The sequence below is a fragment of the Dioscorea cayenensis genome, chromosome 5 (assembly GCF_009730915.1).
Source record: "Dioscorea cayenensis subsp. rotundata cultivar TDr96_F1 chromosome 5, TDr96_F1_v2_PseudoChromosome.rev07_lg8_w22 25.fasta, whole genome shotgun sequence".
Taxonomy (NCBI): domain Eukaryota; kingdom Viridiplantae; phylum Streptophyta; class Magnoliopsida; order Dioscoreales; family Dioscoreaceae; genus Dioscorea; species Dioscorea cayenensis.
The window spans coordinates 6337095-6348589 of NC_052475.1; the positions used below are offsets into that span (position 1 = coordinate 6337095).

The following is an 11495-nucleotide window of genomic DNA, read 5'->3' on the forward strand; positions in this document are numbered from 1 at the left end:
TTTTCCCCAACTTGCGAGAGGGCTTCGGCTAGGGTTTCGAGGGGTATTGGTCAAGGTTTTGGAGAGGTTCTACGGCTCCGACATCACGATTCCATTAGGAAGAAGGTTGGTAGGGGAGCTTCGATCGAGGCGTATCCTATACCGGACGAAGGAATCCTTGGACAACGAGTAGAGGACTTTCCACAAGACCATCGACACGACCATCGACGGGGTTTCTTTATGGATTTATTGCTTTTACATTTGATTTCTTTGATTGTACTTAGCTCCATGGAGAGCTAAACCCCTAGTTGGTACTTGGGTGATTGTGAACCCCAGGATGTATTCGTTTCATTGAACTTCTTTATTATGCTTTCAATAAATTGATGTTTATTGTGACTTCCAACCTTGAATGCTTAATTGTATGAACATTTCTCCTAGAGTGATACTAGGGTTGAGAGTTCTTGTTGGTAACCTTGTGAGTGAGTGACACACCACGAGCGTTAGACAAAGCTAGGTTCGAGAGGGTTGAGAGGGTAAGTCGAGAGGTACAGGAGCGTCCCCTTTCCCCTCCGACGTGATAGATTCTACCTCCGTTCCTCGAGTTCTTTGCATCCATAATAGAGTGAATGGTCTAAGGGATGAACCTCCGCTGGAGGCCTAGTTGGGCGTGCAACGGGTGAAGCGTTGAGGTGATCTTAGTATCTAGGGCTTAATTGTGGCTAGGGACCTTCCGCTGGACCAAAGGGTTAGGTTTAAATCTTGGAATTGATTTATCACTTGGAATCCCTAGAGCTCATTGCAACTCTATCGCGAGTCGCAGGTGTTGAGATTGTTCGATTTCTCCTCCGGGACATGTATAGAGTTAGGCATAGTTGACCTTAGATTTGGGACTATGTATGTAAGGATTTCCACGACTCACCATTGTATTGATTAGAAAGCATAATAGAGAGTTCTTGCACTTGAAGCGATTATCCTAGGTGAAGCATCATCCGAGTACCCCATCTTTATCGATTGCCTTGCCTCCTCCTTACTTTTTGCTCTCTTACTTGTTGCTTTTTAATTTCGAGAATTGAATCATTACCACACTTATCATTATTGATACTTCACATAGCTAAGAATCGAATTAAGTGTCTTTACTCCCTACTCCCTGTGGATTCGACCCCGCTTACCCGGGATTATTACTTCGACAAGCCCGTGCACTTGCGGGATATAAGTAAGGGGATCTTGTCAGTGGAGCATTATCCGAGTACCCCTATCTTTATCGATTGCCTTACCTCCTTCTTTACTTTTGCTCTCTTACTTGTTGTTTTTATAGTTGATAATTGAATCATTGTCACACTAATCACTATTGATTTTTCACATAGCTAAGAATCGAATTAAGTATTTTTATCCCCTATTCACTGTGGATTCAATACCCGCTCACCCGGGATTATTACTTTGACAAACCCGTGTCCTTACGTGATATACGCAAGGGGACCTTGTCACTAACTCTATACATATCCCGGAGGAGAGATTGAATAATCTCTCAACCTCGCACTCGCATAGAATTGCAATAAGTTCTAGGGATTCCAAGTGATAAATCTCTTCCTAATTGTAGACCTAACCCTTTGATCCAGGTGGAATGTCCCTAACCACAATTAAGCTCTAGATACTAAAATCACTTCTGCGCTTCACTCTGTTACACCCGCAACTAAGCCCCAGGGGAAGGTCATCCCTTAGACCATTCACTCTATTGTAGCTACAAAGAACTCGAGGAACAAAGGTAGAATCTAACACATCGGAGGGAAAGGGGACGCTCCTGTACCTCTCGACTCACCCTCTCAACCCTCTCCAACCTAGCTTTGTCTAATACTCGTGGTGTGTCACTCACTCACAAGGTTACCAACAAGAACTCTCAACCCTAGTGTCACTCTAGGGGAGTATTCACACAATCAAGCATTCAAAGTTGGAACTCACAATAAACATCAATTAATTGAAAGCATAATAAAGAGATTAAAAGAAATGAATACATCCTAGGGTTCACAAATACCCAAGTACCCACTAGCCTAAATAGCCGTAGAACCTCTCCAAAACACTAGCCAATACCTCTCAAAACCCTAGCCTAAACCCTTTCTCAAGTTGGGGAAAAGATGGAGAAAAGAATGCTGAAATCGGGGCTGAATCAGCTTTAAATAGGGCTAGAATCAGGGATCCACACGCCCCTGTGGACGCCCCTGTGGACTTTTCACACGCCCGTGTGGATTCTCTATTCTGCAGTATTCTCGGCCGGCTGTGAACATTACTGCTACAGTACTTTGCTGCAGTGCTATATGCATAAGTCGAAATGCTTGAGTATGATGCCCTTGTGCCGCTCCAAATGGTTGTGCTAACTCAAATACGAGGAGGTTGGCACACACTCTAGCATCTCACACCCGACCTATGTCTTCACGTTTGAACCTTGATAAGATTTCCTCCAAAATTGGTGCATTATGATCCACATTGGCTTCTTTCCTTCATAATCGGCCTCACAACCCTAACTGCATAAAAGTAACATAAAAACACACATATTAGTGTAAAAACCCGAGAAAGGTAATGCTTAACATAAGGAAAGAATGCTTCTCATTCATACCGCACAAGCATTTATCACCTCACTTCTCTTCTACCTCCAACTCTTCCTTAATCCACTTAAAAGGTGCAGTGAAGCCTGATCTTCACTCTCTTCAAAGTTCTCCCGGTGGAGATTAGAGTCCCCGAACAATGATGAAAGCAAACCCGAGAAATTGGAGTTAAAAAGGGTTGTCTTCAAGCTTGACACGGGCTAAGCATGATAGTGCTTAGACCATGTTTCCATGGTAGGGTTTTGAGTAAATCGGCTAAGTGCTCAACTGAAATTTCCAGTGGGAGGAAGTGTGGTCGTGCTTTGACCATTCTTCACTTAAGCATGATTGTGCTAGGAGTATCCAGCGCATGCTTCCCTTGTTGAGCAAAAAATAACTCTAGCCAGAGATTTCCATGGGGAGGGCACGAGAATGCTTCGACCATGTTTGGCCTGGTGACACCCCCCGCAAACTTTATCACTCGGTCATCATGAGGCTGGGATATTCAGGGGGACAGAGCATGGCTGTGCTATACCCATGCTGAGCTTGAACACTTAGCAAATTCTCTAATCTTCACTCATTTGGTATCCTGATTCACTCCTAATTACTTTGAGCTCCCCAATTCTTGCATCATTAACAAACAAACCCAGAATAACACCTAATGTATACAAAGATATGCTAAGAACCAAGCAAAAGCATAAATTGAGGGTAAGAAATCATGATATAGGTTACACTCATCAACATGAGCTCCTCTTGTGTCTTGATCCTTGTGTTGTGCAAAAACTCCCAAAATGTGCTTTCATAACCCTTCTGACAACGCTCTTTTGTGTTTGTACCACAAGTGCACGAGTTTGTTGAAGTAATAATACCCTGGTAAGTGGGTAGTCGAATCCACAAGGAATAGTGATTAGAAGCACAAAGATTGCTATTTAACTAGAATGAAAAATGAATTAATAGTGATGTGAATAAGAATCAATGCAAATAGAAGTAAGAAAAGAAGAAGGAGATGCAAATAATAGATAGGAGAGACAATCAACGATAAATGGGGCACCCAGACATTGCTCACCTTAGGACTATTGTTTCAAGTGCAAGACCACTCATTATGTATCCAAACTAATGTCTAATGAGTCATAGATATCCTTAAACATACAGTACCAAAACTTAAGGTCAACCGTGACTAACCCTACACTATGCCCCGCGAGAGAAATCTCTTAGTCTCGACACCTCACACTGTGCTAGGTTGCTTTAGGCTCTAGGGATTGCAAGTGATAAACCCTACTCACTAAACTAGATCTAACCCTTTGGTCCAGGCGAAAGACCCCTAGTGACAATTAAGCCCTAGATACTAAGGATTACTTCAACACTTCACTCTGTTACTTACACAACTAAGCCCTAGTGGAGTTCGTCTCTTAGCACTTCACTATATTGTGACTGAAAAGAACTCTTGGAACATGGAGGTAGGATAAATCACACCATAGGGGAAAGGGGACGCTCCACTCCTCTCGACTCACCCTCTGAACCCTATATAATCTAGCATTGTCTAACCCTCATGGTGTGTCACTCATCCACAAGGATTACCAAAATGGATTCTTGACCCTAGTGTCACTCTAAGGGAGAATCAACTCAACAAGCATTCAAGATTGTAACTCAAATAAAACATCAATTAATGAAAGCAAAATAAGAGATCAAAGAAACAATGTTATCCTAGGGTTTACAGGCCCAAGTACCCACTAGAGGTTTAGCACTCCATGGAGCAAAATACAATCAACAATGAAATCAAAAGTAAAAATATGCAATCCATGAATAAAACCCCCTTGGTGTTCATGTCAATGGTCTTGTGGAGTGGCCGCGTCTTCTCCAAAGGTCCTCTCGTCAAGCCTAGGGAACACCTCGCTCGGATCGGTGTCGATGAAAGCTCCCCCAATAACTCTCTTTCCAAGGAAACACAATGTCGAAGGCCATAAACCTCTCCAAAAGCCTAGCTAAAGCCTCTCTAAACCCTAGCCGTGGATGCCTCCAATGGTGAGGAAAGATAGGCCAAAGGATGGAAAGAAATATCCCCAAATCGGGCTGAAATCGCGACTTAAATAAGGCCAGAATCGGGCATCCACACGGACGTGTGGAATTTTCACACGCCCGTGTGAATCTGCAGAAATTCGTTTTTCAGCAGTCTGAATAGTAATTGCTACAGTGATTCGCTACAGTACTCAACCAACTCATGAATTCACACTTTTCATCGAGGTAACGTAAACGGGCACACGTCCATGCTGTAGATCGCGTTGCATCTTCAAATAAAAACACATTTTACGATAATCATGCTAACATTACATAAGTCGGAACACATGAGTGTGACTACCTTTGTACCCCTCAAATTTGCATATTCACTTGAGCACAACGGAGGTTGGCACACAATCACATGTCTTTGAGCACAACTTGTGTCTTCATGTTTGTTCACTCTAAGATTCCATCAACAAAGTGCAAACGTAATCTACTTTGGCTTCTTTCTTCTATACTTGTCTCCACAACCCTACATGCACAAAAGAACACAAATACACATGTATTAGTGATAAAATCTTAGAAAATTAATGCTCATCGTAAGAAAAGAATACTTTGTATTACTAATACACAAGCACTTATCAAACTCCCCAACACTTAAGCTTTTGCTTGTCCATAAGCAAAAATAAAAACATTGAAGCACAGAAGAAGGAAATATTGAAAGTGCTTGGCCTTAGGTTCACCAAAGCATGCAAGGGAAGCATTCTAAAATAAGGGGAATTTTCAACACTAAATATGAAAAATCAATGCTCTAGCTAAAAACTCAAAATCGAAAAGGACAACAAACCCGAAATCGTGTAAGTGTGTGAAGACTAACTCAAGTCGACCCAAAGTATACTCCTCAAAGTTCTAAGCATAAGGGACTTATTTATATACAAAACAAAGCAAAGAGACAGTAGTAACTTCACACATCCTCTAAGGTAGCCCTTTCCAAAGCCGCCGCTAAGGTGGCTTTCGCACTTTCGAGGTGGTAGCTTTTTCTACCATGGGTAGTAGTTGTCACTCATCCCATGAGATAGCTCTTTCTCTCATTAGGGCATAACTAGTATCCGACGTATGAGAGTAGCTTCATACTTCATAGGTGGTAGCTCTTTCCACCCCAAATGCACAACCAAACAAATATTTTTCTTTCTTTTTCCAACTTTTCCTTCAACATAATTAATACAAGAAACATAACTAACTAGTCCCTTTAACATTGAACTTGAGTTTCCACAAGGTTTCATGAGAGAGTAGTGCAACAAGTGTCAATCGAGCAAAAATTCCTAGAAATTTAAGTAAAAACTAGAGCATGAGAACGTTCAATGTTAAAAAATTCACCTAGACTTAAGAATACAACCATTGCAACCAAGGTGAACCGCCATTAGCTACGTGAGCATGTAATTTCAGTCAAAACTTGTGTAATGTACATTTGTAATGTGAACTTCCCCCCACACTTAAGATGTACATTGCTCTCAATGTACGCATGCAAGCACAATAAAAAGTATAACACTCAAAATCATATGTGGAAGTGGGCAATTGAAAAAATACTCCACTGAACTCCTAATGGTACGTTTGATGGAGCTAAATTCTTTGAGAGTTGAGTTCCAATGGGTTGTGGAGCACACACGGCCATGTGCAAAACACATTGACCGTGTCCATGACTAGTCCTCAATTTCTATACTCACAAGACCATCTGCATGTATACACAAGGGGGTTCAGTAAAGCTCAACAAAAACAAAATGAAACTCGAGTATATAAAGATAAAGAAATGAAATACAACTCGAGACAACAAAAATGAAAGATAAACTCAAAAGAAAGATCCTTTTAGAGTTACACAAGTCCAAAATAAAATATGGAAAATAAAATATGAAAACATAAAGAACTAAAAGAAGGACGCATTAAGCATCGGTGTCCTCCATGGTCCCTGCTGGTTCTAGCGAAGAAGGTGGATCAACTAGTGCTGGTATTGGTGATGGTGATGCTGGGGATGCCTGAGGAGTCCGGGGTCTCATAACAAATAGAGATATCGCTCCTCGCTCGAGGATCTACTGTAAGATATCGAGACGTGCCATAACCTCTGTGTGGTTCACGGCCTGTGTGGTGAGAATCTGCTCTAACTGCCTATGGTAAGAAGCTCCTCAACCTCATCGGCATGTCATCAATGAGCTGAACCTCTCTCAAAGTACCCACGTTTGGAAAACATGTCTATCCAAACTTCAGCTTCACCAACCTCTCAAAATGAGCCTGGTGCTCAGGAATCACAAACTCCATGTGCTCTGGCTCAGGTGAGGGCTCTCTGGGATATTTACCGGCCTCTTTCTTTGTCCTGGGAGCTATACCTGCAAGTATTGAAAAGAAATATATCAAATTCATTCAAAAGTCATAATACTGCAAAAATCCACACAGTCTTGTGGAAATTCCACACGCCCGTGTGGATCCACGAGGCGTGAAAGCCGCACGGCCAATACGCAATACACTCAAAAAATACATCATAAATTCGTTCTAAAATTTTCCTAAAACATGCATCCATCATATAAACATCAAAATGAAGCACATTTCACCAGTTTTAATCAAATAAAATCAAGCATGGCGAAGAAAAAGAGAAAATGAGGGTTTACCGACAAGAAGGAGATTAAAACCTTGAAATTGGTCAGAAAACTCTAGTAAAATCTCTCTAAATCGATGGTGTGAAGTCGAGGGAGTGCAAGGATGTGTTCTCAAAGTGTTTGGGAGTGTGAAAATCAAAAGGCAAACAAGATTTATAAAGAGAAATGGAGGCCTTTTGAATTTTGTACATCCATATGGGCGTGTGGAAATTACCCACGCCCGTGTGACTCCACAGGAGAGCCTCCAAGAGGCAGACACATGCCCCTGTGTGCTCTCGGGATGGCATCTCTTGCCTCTGAACGCATCCACACTGGCGTGTGAAAAAGTTTCCCACACTCGTGTGTTTGACCCATAGGGGCACCCACACGCCCCTATGGCTTCTTTGTAAATAAGAGAAATTTCTCTAAGTGTTTCACTTCCACACGGGCGTGGATCTTCCTAGGGCCATTCATAGGGGCACTCACACGCCCCTGTGTCTTCTCTAGATGGAGAAAATTTATCTGCAAAGTATCACACGAGCGTTTGAAAATTACCGACGCCCGTGTGTAATTCACAGAGTCATCCACAAGGGCAGACACACGCCCCTGTGTCTTCTCCGGATAGAGCTCTGAACTCTGCAGAGAAATAGACACCCATGTGGAAATTACCCATGGGATTGTGACCGTCACAAGGTCATTCACAGGGACAGACACACATCCCTGTGTCTTCTCATGATGGAGAAGTTGAGCTCTGAACAGAAACGCACGCCTGTGTGAAAATTCCACATGGTTGTGTGCCTTCTCTGGATGACTTAGAAAAAATTACAAACTCTGCAAAAAATTTCTTCACATTTACATCTATTCAGAGCCTGCCTATATTATGCGAAAGTAACCAGAGTATCATGAAAAACACACTCAAACGACCAAGAAAACTATGCCACACACAATTAAGCACATGATAATACTAATAATCCATGAGAAAATCACAACAATAGCTTGTAAAAGATCAAGACACCAACACTAAAGCTCTTATTCATGCAAACACTAACTAAAACCTAGAAAAATAGTAAAGGCTTGGGTTGCCTCCCAAGAAGCGCTTGTTTAACGTCACTTAGCTTGACGTACCTGACCTTACCTCACAGGGGCTCATAAATGAAGGTTTCCCTCTTACCCATAACTTGAAAGCATGATGAACATAGTCTTTTGAAGGTAGAGGGGGAGTTATCAAGTTTGTTACTGCATAACTGTTCGTCGCCCTTACTCCGTTTTTGCTCATCCACATTAGCCTTGGGATGTTTCTTATAACGTCTCCTGGCATGCTTCATCTTCTGGAGCATCTTCTTCATGATTCCCGGGGTAGGTTGTATCTTGTCCTCTAGATCAAGCGTCATCACATCTTCATTCTCCATTTCTTGGTCTAGCAACCCCTCGTACAGGTCCAGATTCATCGTTTCCTACACATATTTGTCTATTAGTTCATTGATAGTGTCAAGAAAGTAAAGAGTATCATCAAAGTCTAGAGAATGTCGCATGGTTTCGGTGAGGTGACATGTAATCTTGTCATCCCTAACTCGTAAAGTCAACTCCCCATCGTCCATGTCACATAGCCTTCCAAGTATCAAAGGAACGTCGACATCCTCATCAACATCCAACACTATGAAGTCTACAGGAAATATGTACTTGTCGACCTTCACAAGTACGCCTTCAATGATGCCCCTCGGATGTCTAACTGTTCAGTCCGCCAATTGTAGTGTCATTCGAGTGGGCCTAGGCTCTCCCAAGCCTAGTTTCTGAACGAAGATGTAAGGCATGACGTTGATACTAGCCCCTAATTCCGCCAATGCCTTTTCTTCACCCATGTTACCAATATTGCACAAAATGATGAAGCTTTCAGGGCCCTTTATCTTTTTTTCAGCATATTATTTTGCAACACCACCGAACATGAAGCATCTAAAATCACAGATGCACTTTCCTCCAACATCCTCTTATTGGTCAAGAGATCCTTCAAAAACTTTGCATAATGAGCCATTTGAAACAACGCCTCCACAAACGGAATGTTAATGTGCAAGTGCTTGAATATACCCAAGAACTTCTTGTATTTCTCATCATTTTGGTAGTTCTTCAATCTTGAAGGATAAGGGATTCTTGGCTTGTAAGGTGGGGATACCACCTCCTTCTTTTTGTTGGATCTCTCCTCAATCTCCATAACCTTGGATGCTTCAACATTGGTCTTCTCACTTGAGAGCCTACCTTCAACTTCACGACCACTTCTCAAAGTGATCGCTTTCACATGTTCTCTTGGATTGGTTTTGGTGTTGCTTGGGAAGCTCCCTTGAGGTCTCTCTGATAACGACTTCGCAATTTGCCCCACTTGATTCTGCAAATTATGCAATAACACGGTGTGGTTGCGAAGTGTGGCTTCAACCGATTGAAATCTTGTATCCGATGATGCAATGAACTTAGTCAAAGCCTTCTCTAGATCGGTCATCCGGTTCTCCAACCCTGAAACTCGACTCTCTATATTTGAGGCTTGTTGTTGTTGTTGGAAACCGGGTGGTGCTGAAACTCGACTCTCTATATTTGAGGCTTGTTGTTGTTGTTGGAAACCGGGTGGTGCTATTGTCTTCTGTTGCCCTTGATTACTCCATGAAAGATTCAGATGACTCCTACAACCCGGATAGTCGGTGTTGCTATATGGATTGCCTTGGTTTCTCATTGCATTACCCACAAAGTCCACTTGCTCGACTAAGGATATACCACCAATAGAAATCAGGCAATCAGATGGAGCATGTCCTTCCCTCATACCTTGTACAAATAGTCACAGCCACCACTCTATTAGAAGTTAGAGTGTCTAACTTTTTGCTCAATGACTCCACTTGGGCTGCCAATGAAGTAACTATGTCAATCTCATGAAGTCTGGCTACAATCTTTATGTCCCTTGTGTTCCACTGATAACTGTTCATAGCCATTTCCTTAATAAGATGCAGGACTTCTTCCGGGGTGTTGCTCTCTAAGGTACCTCCTGCTGCAGCATCAAGTAACTACTTCAGTGCTTGGGTGCAACCCATTATAGAAAGTCTGAATGATCATCCACTTGGGGAACCCATGTTGAGGACATTTTCACAAGAGCTCCTTGAACCTATGCCATGTCTCAAATAGAGACTCCAATTCTGTTTGCACAAAAGAGGATATTTTATTCCTAAGCTTCACAGATTTTCCAGGAGGGAAATATCGGGCAAGAAAAGCTTGTACCATCTCCTCCCATGTAGTAATCAATGCTCTAGGTAATGAATGTAGCCATTTCTTCGCTCTCCCTTTCAAGGAAATGAGAAAGCCCTTAACTTGATAGCATCATCCATAACACCATTAATCTTGAGCATGTCGCACACTTCCAAGAAGTTATCTATGTGATTGTTTGGATCCTCATCGGCCATATCATTAAACTCTGCTGACTATTGTAACATTTGGATAAATGCTTGCTTGAGCTCAAAATTCTGAGCTGTAATTGGTGGCCGCACAATGCTAGATTGTGTGCCAAGAACTGTGGATCTCGCATAATCTGACAGTGTTCTTTGCTGCTCATTCTGTTCTGCCATATCTGATCCTTCACCTCCTATCTTAGCTCGATTTGTCTGTTCTTCACAGGTTCTTTACCCCTTCTACAAAGTGTTCATTCAAGTTCAGGATCTCCTTCAACTAATGTTGAAGGGTTCCCTCTGGTCATAACTTGGAGCTGCAACCAAAGAAAGAAAAACGAATCAGAACGATGGAAGAATAAGAAAGTGTGAAATAGAATAAATGGCGAATAGCCAATATAGCAAAGTGAAAAGTGTTTCTAAATCTCTTATTCCGCGGCAACGGTGCCAAAAACTTGACGACGCCCTTTTGCATGTGTACCACATGTGCACGGGTTTGTCGAAGTAATAATACCCCGGTGAGTGGATAGTCGAATCCATAGGGAATAGTAATTAAAAACACAAAGATTGGTATTTAATTAGAATAAAAAAGAATTGATAGTGATGTGAATAAGAATCAATGCAAATAGAAGTAAGAAGAGAAGAAGGATGCGCAAATAAAAAATAGGACAGGAAATCGAGGATAAATGGGGCACCCGGACATTGCTCAGCCTAGGACTATTATTTTCAGTGCAAGACCACTCATTATGTTTCCTAACTAATGTCTAATGAATGCTGGAGATCATCAAACACATTGTCCCAAAACTTAAGGTCAATCGTGAATAACCTACACTATTCCCTGGGGGAGAAATCTCTCAGTCTCAACACCTCACACTGTGCTAGGTTGCTTTAGGCTCTAGGGATTC

At 42.0% G+C, this 11495-nt stretch overlaps 1 non-coding gene across 1 annotated transcript; it reads left to right on the plus strand.

Annotated features, from left to right (window-relative positions):
* Nucleotides 1-10274: 10274 nt before the first annotated feature.
* LOC120262537 lies at nt 10275-10381 on the plus strand. The gene has a single exon (XR_005536806.1). It is a non-coding gene; the product is annotated as a small nucleolar RNA R71 (small nucleolar RNA).
* Nucleotides 10382-11495: the final 1114 nt, after the last annotated feature.